The sequence below is a fragment of the Schistocerca cancellata genome, chromosome 6 (genome assembly GCF_023864275.1).
Source record: "Schistocerca cancellata isolate TAMUIC-IGC-003103 chromosome 6, iqSchCanc2.1, whole genome shotgun sequence".
NCBI lineage: Eukaryota > Metazoa > Arthropoda > Insecta > Orthoptera > Acrididae > Schistocerca > Schistocerca cancellata.
In genome coordinates this window covers 203,193,731-203,205,884 of record NC_064631.1, presented here as the reverse complement: position 1 = coordinate 203,205,884, position 12,154 = coordinate 203,193,731, and positions in this window count along the sequence as shown.

Here is a 12,154-nt window from a genome sequence, read left to right as displayed (position 1 = left end):
AGTATTCGTGTCCGCAGGAAAGGGAGTCGTCTGGAAGGACGACATGGTGACTTTCGGCGCACCTCTGTCCGTTGACGGGTCGAAAGAATGCCAACAATGGTAACATACTGACCACGGCATTCCAGACTTCGAACTGTCCATGTGGATACTTGTCTTTGTGCAAACAAGCAAATTTTCTGATAAGGTATCCAACTATCCTCGCGGCCAAACAAACAGTGCTTCTTGGTCGCTAGTTGTGTGCTGGCACTATGGCCATTCTGAACACATCGATTCTCAATTCACATTAATGTTGTGCGATTTCTGTCGTATACGACTTCATATGCAACGATAAGGAGAGATTGGCTACAGAGTTATGTGGCAACTGTCTGCGTAGGAAAGCTGGACAGAAGCAGAAATGATTGGCGAACAAGGTATAACAGTGACCAGAAGATTTACTTAATTTATGTTTCTCCAAGCGTACTCACTGTAAATAATGCAGCAAGAAATAGAGTGCATCTATCTCAGTGTCAACAAGCACGAACAATGGATCCAGAGCCATGATTAGGTGGCGTCTGCAATGAGAATTGGCACCGAGTGCATCTGGGGCTGAGTGGCAGCTGAGGTCGGATTTTAATCCAAGGCGACTGGAGGCATGGCTGACCGGGCGCACACTGTTGCGTCCGCCAGATCTCGAGCGACAGATATTAGCGTCCAACGGAAACTAGCAATTCCATTGCCAACGTTTCGACACCAGTGGGGTGGTATCGATACGGAATAGCACGATTCCTACCATTGTGAGTGACAATATCATGGGAAGATAAACTGGAGTCTAGATAGGCCACGATTCTGCTAAAATTAACTGGTCTTCTTTAGTTTCCAACACATGCCACTAGAGATTCCACCTTCCTGCACGAGACATAAGACGATCATATTTTACAAATGAAAAATATTGAAATGTGATTTACGAATGAGAAACCCACTCTGTAATTTATCTTAAAAAAATGTAATTGATGTTACTGCTACTTAATTTATATGGTTGCAATCAAATGCTAACCATCTACATAACAAAACAAATAGTACACTTCATATCAGTTTTATTTTTGTTGCATGCTACTTTCATGGTGTTCAACTTTTAATTGCAAGCAGTGTAAATACCTCACTACCACAGGGGAAATTAAGACAAAAAGGTACAGACAACAGTCGCGACATCTTGATATGAAACTAACTAGAGAACCAGGAAATGCTTCGCAACTGCTAAACATGTGTGAGAATTCGGTATCCCGAGTCATCTATTCCTCTCCTCTTTCACTACCCATCTCTCCTCCCCCATCCCTTGGTGTACGTCTTTCTCCTCCTCCTCCGCCCCCCCTTCCCCCCATTCTGTCCATCACTTACTCCCCATTGTCTTTTTCCTCCCTCCACTTCTCCTACCTCCTCTCTCTCTCTCTGTCCACCTCCACCTTGCCCCTCTTTATGTTCAGCCCCCTCCCCTCTGTCCAGCTTCCCCCTTCTCGCTTACCTTGACTCTTGTTTACTGTTACAGCCTATGAAACCTTGATTGGGAATTGAATACAACTTTCCTGTTTTCTGTTAAAAGCAATTGCGAAAAAGATAACGAAACTGCAAATTTTCAGAGCACAGCATAGTCTCTCCCACAGTCGGTTTTAAGAGAAAATATGTATTGTTGTTTGAAAAATATCTAGTTTTTGTCCGTCTGAAGGTTTATTAGAATACCGTGGAAGTATTTATAGTAAATTGGCCAAGTTTTGCTGTTTACTTTTGGTAACGATGAACATGTACTTGTCTTTATATGGTAATATATATTTTAAATATACATTTGTATACCTTTATATTAAAAAAATTGCAACCTGTCTCCTTCTGTAAGTTTAGTAGAGCATGCTTACAAATTTTGACATATATCAGTCAAGTACTTTTCTAGATTTTTAGAAGCAGAATTAAACGTCTTTAAATAGTGGTATAGATGACAGGTTCCCTGCTGAAACTAACATGGCCGTCTTCTTATTAAATATAAGGTTAACTATCAATGGCACAGTGAAATGCATACGCTGGAAACTAGTAAGTCCTCACATCGAAGTAAAATGCCCTGCGCCAATAAGCTAAACAAAGACCGAGAGCATCACTGCTCCGTACTTCATTTGTGGAAATGGGTTACGCAGCAACTTGACAACAGCTCTCGCCAGCCGCTGCTAACTGTCTCCCTACTCTCGCGATTCCTCCTGCCACAGATACAAGGACTTGTGACTCAACAAAGGGAGAGCAGCCCACTAGGGAATGCCCGTTGTTCCCATAAAAGCCGCTTTCTCGACTGCCGTGAGTCCCAAGTGCCCTGGTACTCAGCAGAATGATGCAATGTTCCCTGCTTTTGTTTCCGGACTGAGCTACTCTTGCTGTTCAGGATCATCCTGTCCTGCCAAGCATATTTAATGCTTCACTCTTTATTCATGCCAATAACGGATATTACGTTCTTTCATGGCTAAATGGAAACAATTTAGGATCTCAACAGAAACAAAAGGAACATTATACATGTCAGACAATCATTCATATTAAAATCTGAAAAAGGACATACATTTGACAGAGATGCTAATTCATCACATAGCAAAAATCTCTGTAGAATCTTTTGCGGAATAGTGTAACAGATGCAAAATAAAACGGGGCAATGAGTATTAATTACATAAGGCAATAAAATCAAGGGGCGTTTGTGACCAAGTAATGTGATCATTTCTGAAAATTTCTTGAAGTGCCTAGAGGAACGTGAGGAAACTGTAGAAGACTAGGTAAAGTTTTCCACTATCTGTACCACAGACCACAAGAGCTCTGTACTGGACACTAAATAAATATCAAACGAAACTGCAGGAGACAATGAACATTGACAATGATCGACCGAATTTGTTACAGCCGCGTATTGTTCCTTAAAAACATGGTGGTTATGCCAGATGTTTTAAACTACTCTTCTGAGAAAATAGTTCCGTGCCCCCCACGACACCAAGAGGGGATCTCCACCAGTCATTATACACGACTGATAGGGGAACCAACTTTGGTCGCTGTCTTAAAAAGTCGAAATTTGGCGGGATAGTAGAAGGAGGGAAATGAAGGGACTACTATTTTGGCTTAGGTGCCAACAGGCAATAGCATAAAAGTAAATGACGGTGAAGTCTTCGAAGCGACTTCATCAGGCTACTCTAGCCACGTATAACCAGCAGCTTTAGTATAACGTCTCCTGGTGGTGTTGGTTGGTAGTGTTGTGGGTTGACAGGAGAGCAAACACCGTATTATTAGAGGAAGTCGAAAGGCACGCATTTTAGCTCACGCAGGCTGGCGTGAAGTCTGGAACAGGACAAGGAATTTAGACTTTAGAAAAACGGACGTAGCTGGTGGAATACTTAACTTTAATCCATTAATGATGATCGTCGCTCTTGACTGTACATGACTCAATATCAATAGTAAATGGTAATGGCGCCTTGCTAGGCCGTATCCAATGACGTAGCTGAAGGCTATGCTAACTATCGTCTCGGCAAATGAAAGCGTATTTTGTCAGTGAACCATCGCTAGCAAAGTTGGTTGTACAACTGAGGCGAGTGCTAGGAAGTCTCTCTAGACCTGCCGTGTGGCGGCGCTCGGTCTGCAATCACTGATAGTGGCGACACGCGGGTCCGACGTATACTAACGGACCGCGGCCGACTTAAAGGCTACCACCTAGCAAGTGTGGTGTCTGGCGGTGACACCACAGGTAGCACAGTTGCTAACAACATGGTTTCGAAATTTTGCTCTCCGTGTTATTGAAAACATATGTGACAGTAAAATTTTTTATGACATCGTGAAATGCAGTGGAATTAATCGCAAAGGAAATAATGATTTCTAATCTTATTTGAAACAGGATTTATCATCGCAACTGAAACGGATTAACACCTTCCAGGAAATTACTATCAACAATTTCCTTTTGACTCCAAGACGATATCGATACATTTGTTCCTTCAGTCCACTAATACGTAAATAAATAAATGAGACGGCATCAAAACGAGCACGGAACAGCCAAAAAGACTCGCAGGCTCACACAAAGAACTTATCATCAGTCTTGCCCCTTGATGCAATAGTTCTCGACACTTAATAATCATTTACAACGTCTAAGATAGAAGAAAAGGAGCACATGTCACAACAATATTCAAAAAAGGAAACAGGATTAATACACGGAATTACAGACCCATATCACGAACTTCGAACAGTTATAGGATTTTGGAACATGTACTGTGCTAGAACATTAAGAATTACCTCGGAGAAAACTATTTATTGACAAATAGCCAGCACGGATTCAGTAAATATCGTTCTTGTGAAACACAAGTAGCTCTTAATTCTCACGAAATAGAGAGTGCTGTCGACTGGGTATGTCTCACTGATTCCATATTTTTCGACTTCCGGAAGGCTTTTGACACCGTTCCTCGCAAGTGAATTATAATCAAATTACCTGCATACGGTGTATTGTCTTGGTTATGAGTAGGATTCGTGATTTCCTATCAGAAAGGTCACAGTTCTCACAAACTGAGGGAAAGTCATTGAGTAAAACACAAGTGATATCTCGCGTTCCCCAAGGAAGTGTAATGGGCCCTCTGTCGTTCCTGTTGAAGTAAACTATTTAGGAGGCTATCTGAGCAGCTGTCTTACATTGTTTGGAGCTCGTGATTTCAATTCCCGTCTAGCAAAGTCATCAGATGGTCAAAACCAATTGAAAAACTGTTTTGACCAGATATCTGTGTGGTGTTAAATGTGGCAATTGACTCCAAATAACGAAATGTGTACACTCATCCACACGGGTACTAAAAAGAATTCGCTAATTTTCGGTTGCACGATAAACCATACAAATCTAATTGCTGTCAGTTCAACTAAATACTTGAGGATTAATATTACGAATAACTTAAATTCGAACGATCATATCGGTTTTGGTGTGGGAAAAGCGAACAAAAGACTGCGATTTGGTGGGACGACACTTAGGAAATGCAGCAGGTCTACTAAAGAGACTGCCCACATTACGCTTGTCCGTCGTCTTGTGGAGTACGTGACCGTCAGACTGTATTCATGGAGGACATTGCAGAGGTTCGAAGAAGAACACCTCGTTTTGAATTATCGCAAAATAGGGGAGATACTGCCACGAATATAATATGCTAATTGGACTGGCAAACATTGAGTCATTTTCTTTGGGGCAGGACCTTCTCATGAAATTTCGATCACGAAATTTCTCCTCCGCATGCAAAAATATTTGGTTGATACCCATCTACTTAGGAAGGATTGATCATCATAATAAAATAAAAAAGATCAGAACCTGCAAGGAAAGATTTAAGTGTCCGTTTTTGTCACGGGCTGTCCGAGAGCGGAATGGTGGAGAAACAGGTTGACGTTGCTTCGATGAACCCTCTTCCAGGCACTTACTCATGGATTGCAGAGTATTCATGTAGATGTAGATGTAAACGTAAATCTTACGCAAAAATGGCGCCGTTTCAGTACTTTATTGATTCGTGGGGTGGGGAAATTGATCCCTCCTCGTACGAAGGGCTGTGTGTCGATGAAGTCGGAATACCGAGGAGTTCATTAAATGTTATTCTACTAGAGCGCATGTCGTTATGTGAATCCAGTCTTGTATGCTTTCACAGACAGATGAAGAATTACATTTGCGGATTGCAGAAGTGCCCTGTTCTCATTACACAGCAAAGGGAACTCACAGATATACGGACGCAATTGAAAAGTACACCCTGATCCATGATCAACTGCAGGCGTCAGCTTTCCAGAAAACGCTTCGATACACGTGGTTTACAGCGAAACTATCGCCATATCGCAAGGCTGTTCCCCAAATGAGAATCACACAAAGAAATGGTGCCGTGGTATATGAGCCTTCGTGCGTTGCTCGTGGTGCTCCGATTTTTTATGCTTTGAATGTTTTTATGAAAGCACTGGTTCTCCACAAGCACAAATCAAATCAAAACTTGAAATACTGCAATTTCTATGTTTTTAATTTCCATTTACTGCTAATGACATAGGTTTATGTAAGATTTGTGATGATAAAATCTATTTTTCATAAGATTTTATTCTTTTGTCAATAACTCAGTTGTATTTTAGAGTGTCACAAAAGATATGGACGTGACATACTTCAGCCACAACAACAGAAAAACAGATCAGAATGTGGGCTTTAAAAATTTTTTAAACAGTGCTCTTAGCCACTGCGCTATCGACTCGTTTCATTTTACGCAACAGGAGTGGGCGTTATTTTCTCGAAAATACGTATCCCTTTATTTTCACCCTTCTGTCACAGCGCAAAGTTTCGACTGTATCAGGGCACGACCTATGGCGGGTTCCCTTGTAAGAATCAGTTCTTCGCTCGTACATGAAGCGATCAAGCTGTTTGCAGAAAACTGCTCAAAAGTTACTGCATCTGTGCATGAACAGTGGTACCGCGGTAACGCGAGCTAGATGACAAGAATAGACGGCGGGACCTGAGAAAGGTGAGCCTCTTCGGAGATGTTGCTTTTCTGTCAAGCTGTTCCATACACAACGACAGTAAATCCTATATGCCCGTTGGACGAGTACTTGGGAATATTTTGCCCATTTGTAGGAAGAATCCACGTCCTGTTCTTTGGGTGATTGTGGATTTAATATTTATTGTGACTTGCAAAGGATGGGTTATCTCCTCCTTTCTGCGGTTACTCCACAACAAAGTCATATAAATAAATACAATTTTAGGAAGTTCATTTAAATCTTTCGTGGAGAGAACATAGTTCAGTTTAGCCTATGTAAAATATTTTCATTATATTACAGACGGAACTTAGTTGTGTGAAACGAGTGCCTTAAAATTAAACGGAGCGATATCTGTATGCTGAAGCATTGCACACACTTAGGCATTATACAGAAAACATAGCGAGAACACATTGCTCTTCAGGAAGTAGTCACCTCAATTTGTACTCTATAAAGGCCCTAACCGTAGATGAGAGGTTGGAAATTGCAGCAAGAGAAGGTAATGACGCGACGGTCTCTCTGTGGCATCCGCCTTGTATGTATATATACATGTACGTATGAGGTGTCCGAAAGATACAACAAAATTTAGGGGCATTTCCATACATCAACACACGAAAAAAAGTGTAGTAAACAGAGAATTTAAAGCGCGTGCCTTAAGAAATATGAGCACTTCTTCATCTTCGATACAACGAAACACATCTCTTCTACAGCAAGCTTTTTGCTTTTCTTGTTTTGGCAGGAGGTAGTATGGAGCAAAACAACAAAAATATCTATTAATCACAGGGTCTAATATACGTATCTTAAGAGTTATGAGCACTTGTTCAATAGAAGAGAAGTGTTTCACACAATCTAAGGTGAACATATAGTCGTGGCTCAGAAAATGTGCATTTTAGACCCCATGTTCACTAGATTTTTCTTTTGGTGTGGTCAATATCTCCTGCTCCCAAAATATGGAAATCAAAGACTTTTGCAGTAGAAGACATCCGTTTCGCAGCACCGAAGGTAAACAAATACTCGTACTCCCCAAGGTAAGCATTTTAGAGCCATATTATATTAGATGTTTTTACTTATTTGTGTATGAGCAACCTGCCCCTAAATTTGTTGGTGTTTTATTTGGGACAATCTGTGTCATAATGCCCTTGGTAATTGAGCACGGAATAGTAATACTTCGCTTTAATATGAATGATCAATACCCTGAAAAATAGGTGAAATTTCCACCATGCATATTTCAGATAGGTTAGGTACTGTATCATGCAATGTCGTCTTCCACGATTATAGAGAGTAACCACCACATTGGCTCCAGCAGACACTCAGTTTGTTATCTCACGGAACCCCCAACGTTAAGAAGTACTGTTTTAACGGAGGTAATTTTAGTGAACATCGACTATAATCGAGGTCCGTAATATACACATGAACAATGCGTACCTTGATTAGATTTCAGTGCTCCATTAAGTAATTAGACATATTACATGAACATTACGTTGCTGAGCGTCATAAACCACTCTGAGGGAAAGACAGAGAGAGAGAGAGAGAGAGAGAGAGAGAGAGGGAGAGGGAGAGGATCAGAGAGAGAGGAAGATGTATAAATAAAGTCACCCATCAAGTTGTGTAGGACCAAATTGAGGAGCAAATATCCAAGGTCATGGTTAGTGTCAGTACATGAAATTGCAACATAAAAGCAATAATAGGTAAACATGAATGTTTATGAACCCGTTAAAAGTCAGTTCATAAGTTTAAGTAAACGCAATCAACAATACAACAAGAATAAGCTTCATTTTTGAAGAAACTCCTCAACAAAATAGGAGTGATCCATGAGGATACTCTTCATTTTCGATTTGAAAGCGCGTGGATTACTGCTAAGATTTTTGAATTCAAGTGAAACGTCCCCTTTGAACAATTATACACGACTGTGCTTAAACTGACACACAATATTTTTTTAACGTAACGCAATCTGACTTTCAGAAATCCCTACAAAGGAATGGCCCTGACTAACATTAACCTGTACCTTTCACAAATCACTTACCTCACAAAAATCTTCGTTACTCGAACTACTGCAATACAGCGAGCGCCACTACTGCCAGCTAAATAAAAGATTCAAACTACTGAAGGCACTAACTACTGATAGGCATAGTTAGCAAATGAAAGATTTTAATAGAGAACAAACAATGTATTTACCTTAATAGTCATCAAAAGTCATAATATATACAGCAGTTCATGATATCCAGTATTGAAAATTTCAAAAGTCCGCCATCTCTCACCCCACATCCACCACTGCTGGCGGCTCACCTCCAACTGCCCAACGCTACGCGCTGTTCACATCCAGCTGCCGCTGCCCAACACTACAATGGCAGACAACAATGCAAACTAGCCACAGACTGCACACAGCACAGCCAGTGATTTTCATACAGAGTGCTATGTGGCGTTACCAATAAAAAAACCTATACAGTCTACTTACATAGCCCCCATGCTCCCCACAAAAGTTTTACAAATTGTTTTGGGCAGTGGCCAATAATGATTTGATAAAATTTTTCATAATTACAGTAACATAGAAATCAAATGCACACACTTATTGATGGTCTAAAGCTAAGATTTTCTCACAGTCCATAAAGATAGTCCTGAGACAAGGGAAATGTATATTCACATCTTAATGTCTATGTAATTAAAGTGGTGCACCACAAGAAGTTATTCTACAAAAAAAATTACTAAGTAGTTGAAAAGAAAATTCCGTATGCAATTCCTGTGAAGGGAAATGTGTTTTTATGCTCTTTCGCTTTTTTGAATAGATCATAAAATTATTTACTGGATCTGTAGGCATAAAATATCTATATTAGTACATTCATAAAATTTTATTTTAACCAATGCTGCAGTGCAGCTAGAAACTAGATATTAAAGAAAATGAGTAAATATGTACAAAAGACGGCATGAAACATCATTCATTAGCCATATGGCATTTCATAAGGCAGTAAAAATTCTCTCAATTCTCGTAGAATGATGTTTCCAAGTAATGAGCGTGTCATATTTGCGGTGCTTTCTATACAGGAATGTCAATAGCGAGGTTAATGGCTTCCCCTTTTTTTTCTACCTGTGCCTTTGAAACGGACACTCACTAATGACTTGTTCTCCCAGCGTCTGATACAGCTGGGTGCCCATGGCGCATTACGTGCAGGTGGTCACTTAACTTTCTTACTGAAATATTTACGTCAGCAGTTTCCGCTACAGTGACAGTCTCATATAAAAATATTTCACAGGTCAAGAATTTGCGTTGCAAATGTGTAGAAACAAAATGCTATTGATATAACAGTGTCCAAAAAATTTTCGTCGGCATTGTGATATATTTACACATTTACATACATTTCATCACTCTTAAAGTACGATTCTTGGTTTCCAACAACCTTATTCACAAACCAGAGTCCCTAACCACTACTCATTATTCCTTACCTTATTACACATATACATATTCATATTCATCAACACGTCTTCAATATTTCATCATAATAACTACATAGCATAATCAGATTCCTCATATAACATCAGCTTATTGATCATAAACATACCTCAACAGCATAATACACATAGTCATCGTAATAATAACAGCATAACACCACAGTCAACTCTCAATATCGTCGTAGCTTCCTCCAATAATATCAAAACCTAAAAAAATTCTCTGTTCATTTCAATAGTGTCATCTACCTCAATCGTACTTTAAAAATCGTGATCCCATACCAAATATATCATTCAAAGCTCTCATAGTATCACAATGGTTCCGAAAAAATATGAACAGTTCACAAAGTACAGAAAAATACAATTTTGTAAGTGTGAAGTAATCCATCTCTGTAATTGCGCAAACATGTGTCACTGATGTAGTAAAAAAAATGTTTGTCTCTCAGTTAAATGATCAGATAGCTGTGTAATTTATGTATTAGAGAAATATGGTACCGATTTGTAAAGCTGTATAAGCAAATACCATATTAGCTAGGGCTCCTTGTGCTTGCCAAACACATGGTACACAAAGTAAGCGTGTACCCCCCTGAGGATTAATGTAATTATACCCTCAGGTGTTACAGATTACAGCAATGGAATGAAATGTATAACGGAAAACCTTTGTAGCATTGCACTTCAAATATCTTTAAAAATAAATGTTTTAAGTACAACATTAATCACTCAAATATGTGTACTGTAGCGCTAAACTGAGCGTCTTGTTGTAAGTTAATCTCTGTGGAAGTGTCGTAGTTATCGTCCTCCGAAAGCTAAGTTCTGCAGAAGTCAATGTACTTACCTCATGATAAACAAAAGTGAAATGCTTTGCGTATAGATATCTTAGTTATTACACTTATTGTTGTGATGATGAAAGTACTGTGCTGTAACGTATTGTTGTGCTACGGAAGAGGCTGTCTCATTGTAGCTATAGCACAAAAGTTACTACTAAAACATGTTTTACTTTCCAGAATAATTCAGAAAAACTGTGCAGATATAAAACAGATACACCGCAAAAGCAACATTGTAAAATGTCACTCATTAGTAACGTCATGATATAATCGTGTAGCTGTCACATAAACCAACCACTGTGTCATCTGGTATCTCTCAGAAAGTACTTTAATTCAGAATGTATTTTCAAGTAAACCAAAATGTTGCATTAAAATCTCATTAGCAGTACTGGTAAATGTTCTAAGTATGTGAGCCTTATAATCGTTACGTAATCGTGCAACTGACAAGCAAGAATGTACACAGACAATAACACTGTGTCGTCTGTTCACGACAACAATGCATTCGTAATTTCTGTTTAAATAAGTTCTCTTGGTTCTTGACTGGATATTTAACTTCAAACACTGTTGCATGTTAACAGATACTAAGTCTGACAAAGCATACTGGTAATGTAAAGTGAAAAGTTATATGGCAAAGACAAAGTTAAAAATCAGATTATCTCTCAATAAACAGTTTATCTGTGAGATGTGGTGTAACCCTTTGCTCTTCTCAGTATGCAGAGTTTCAACTTGAATGCAATTATCATGCGGTATTCGTCCGTAAAGAATACTGGAATTTTGCTCAAGGTTAGCGTCAATGTTATTTTTCCCTGAGTCAGCGGGCGCAAGTCGCTGCCTGCGGTGTGAGTCATTGTCTGTTTCTTTGTTGGCGCGCGTCGTTACTGGGATTAGGAGGCCTAACTTCTACAAATTCGCCTTGCTGAGAGGGCCCAGCTCTGTTAGAATCCCGCCAGTTCTGATGAAATTCAGGTCTGTCGTTATGATTATATCATCTGTCGTCATGTCGGTAGATTCCATAGTTTCTTTCTTGTTGGTTAAGTGGTGGAGAATTACTCCCTGAATTATCACTGCACAGTGGACCATTGCATCTGAAGTTATTCGGTCTCCCGTGATAATAATTATTTTGGTTCCCATATTGTCTGTTTCTCTGATTGTCTCTGTGATAGTCATTACCGTGGAGAGGTGATCTTTCCCTGTAATTATTACTACTCTGCCAACGGTTGTCATACGGGTGGTGTCTGTTTCGGTCACGATTTACATTGAAAGAATAGCCTTGTCGTATATTATTTCTGTCATTGCGGAATTGTGACGGATGTGATCTGTAATTGTTGTGCTCCTGTTTTCGCGTTCTGCGATTGTCAGTGTCAATTTCCAGTTCTTGTAAGAGCCCCTGAAAA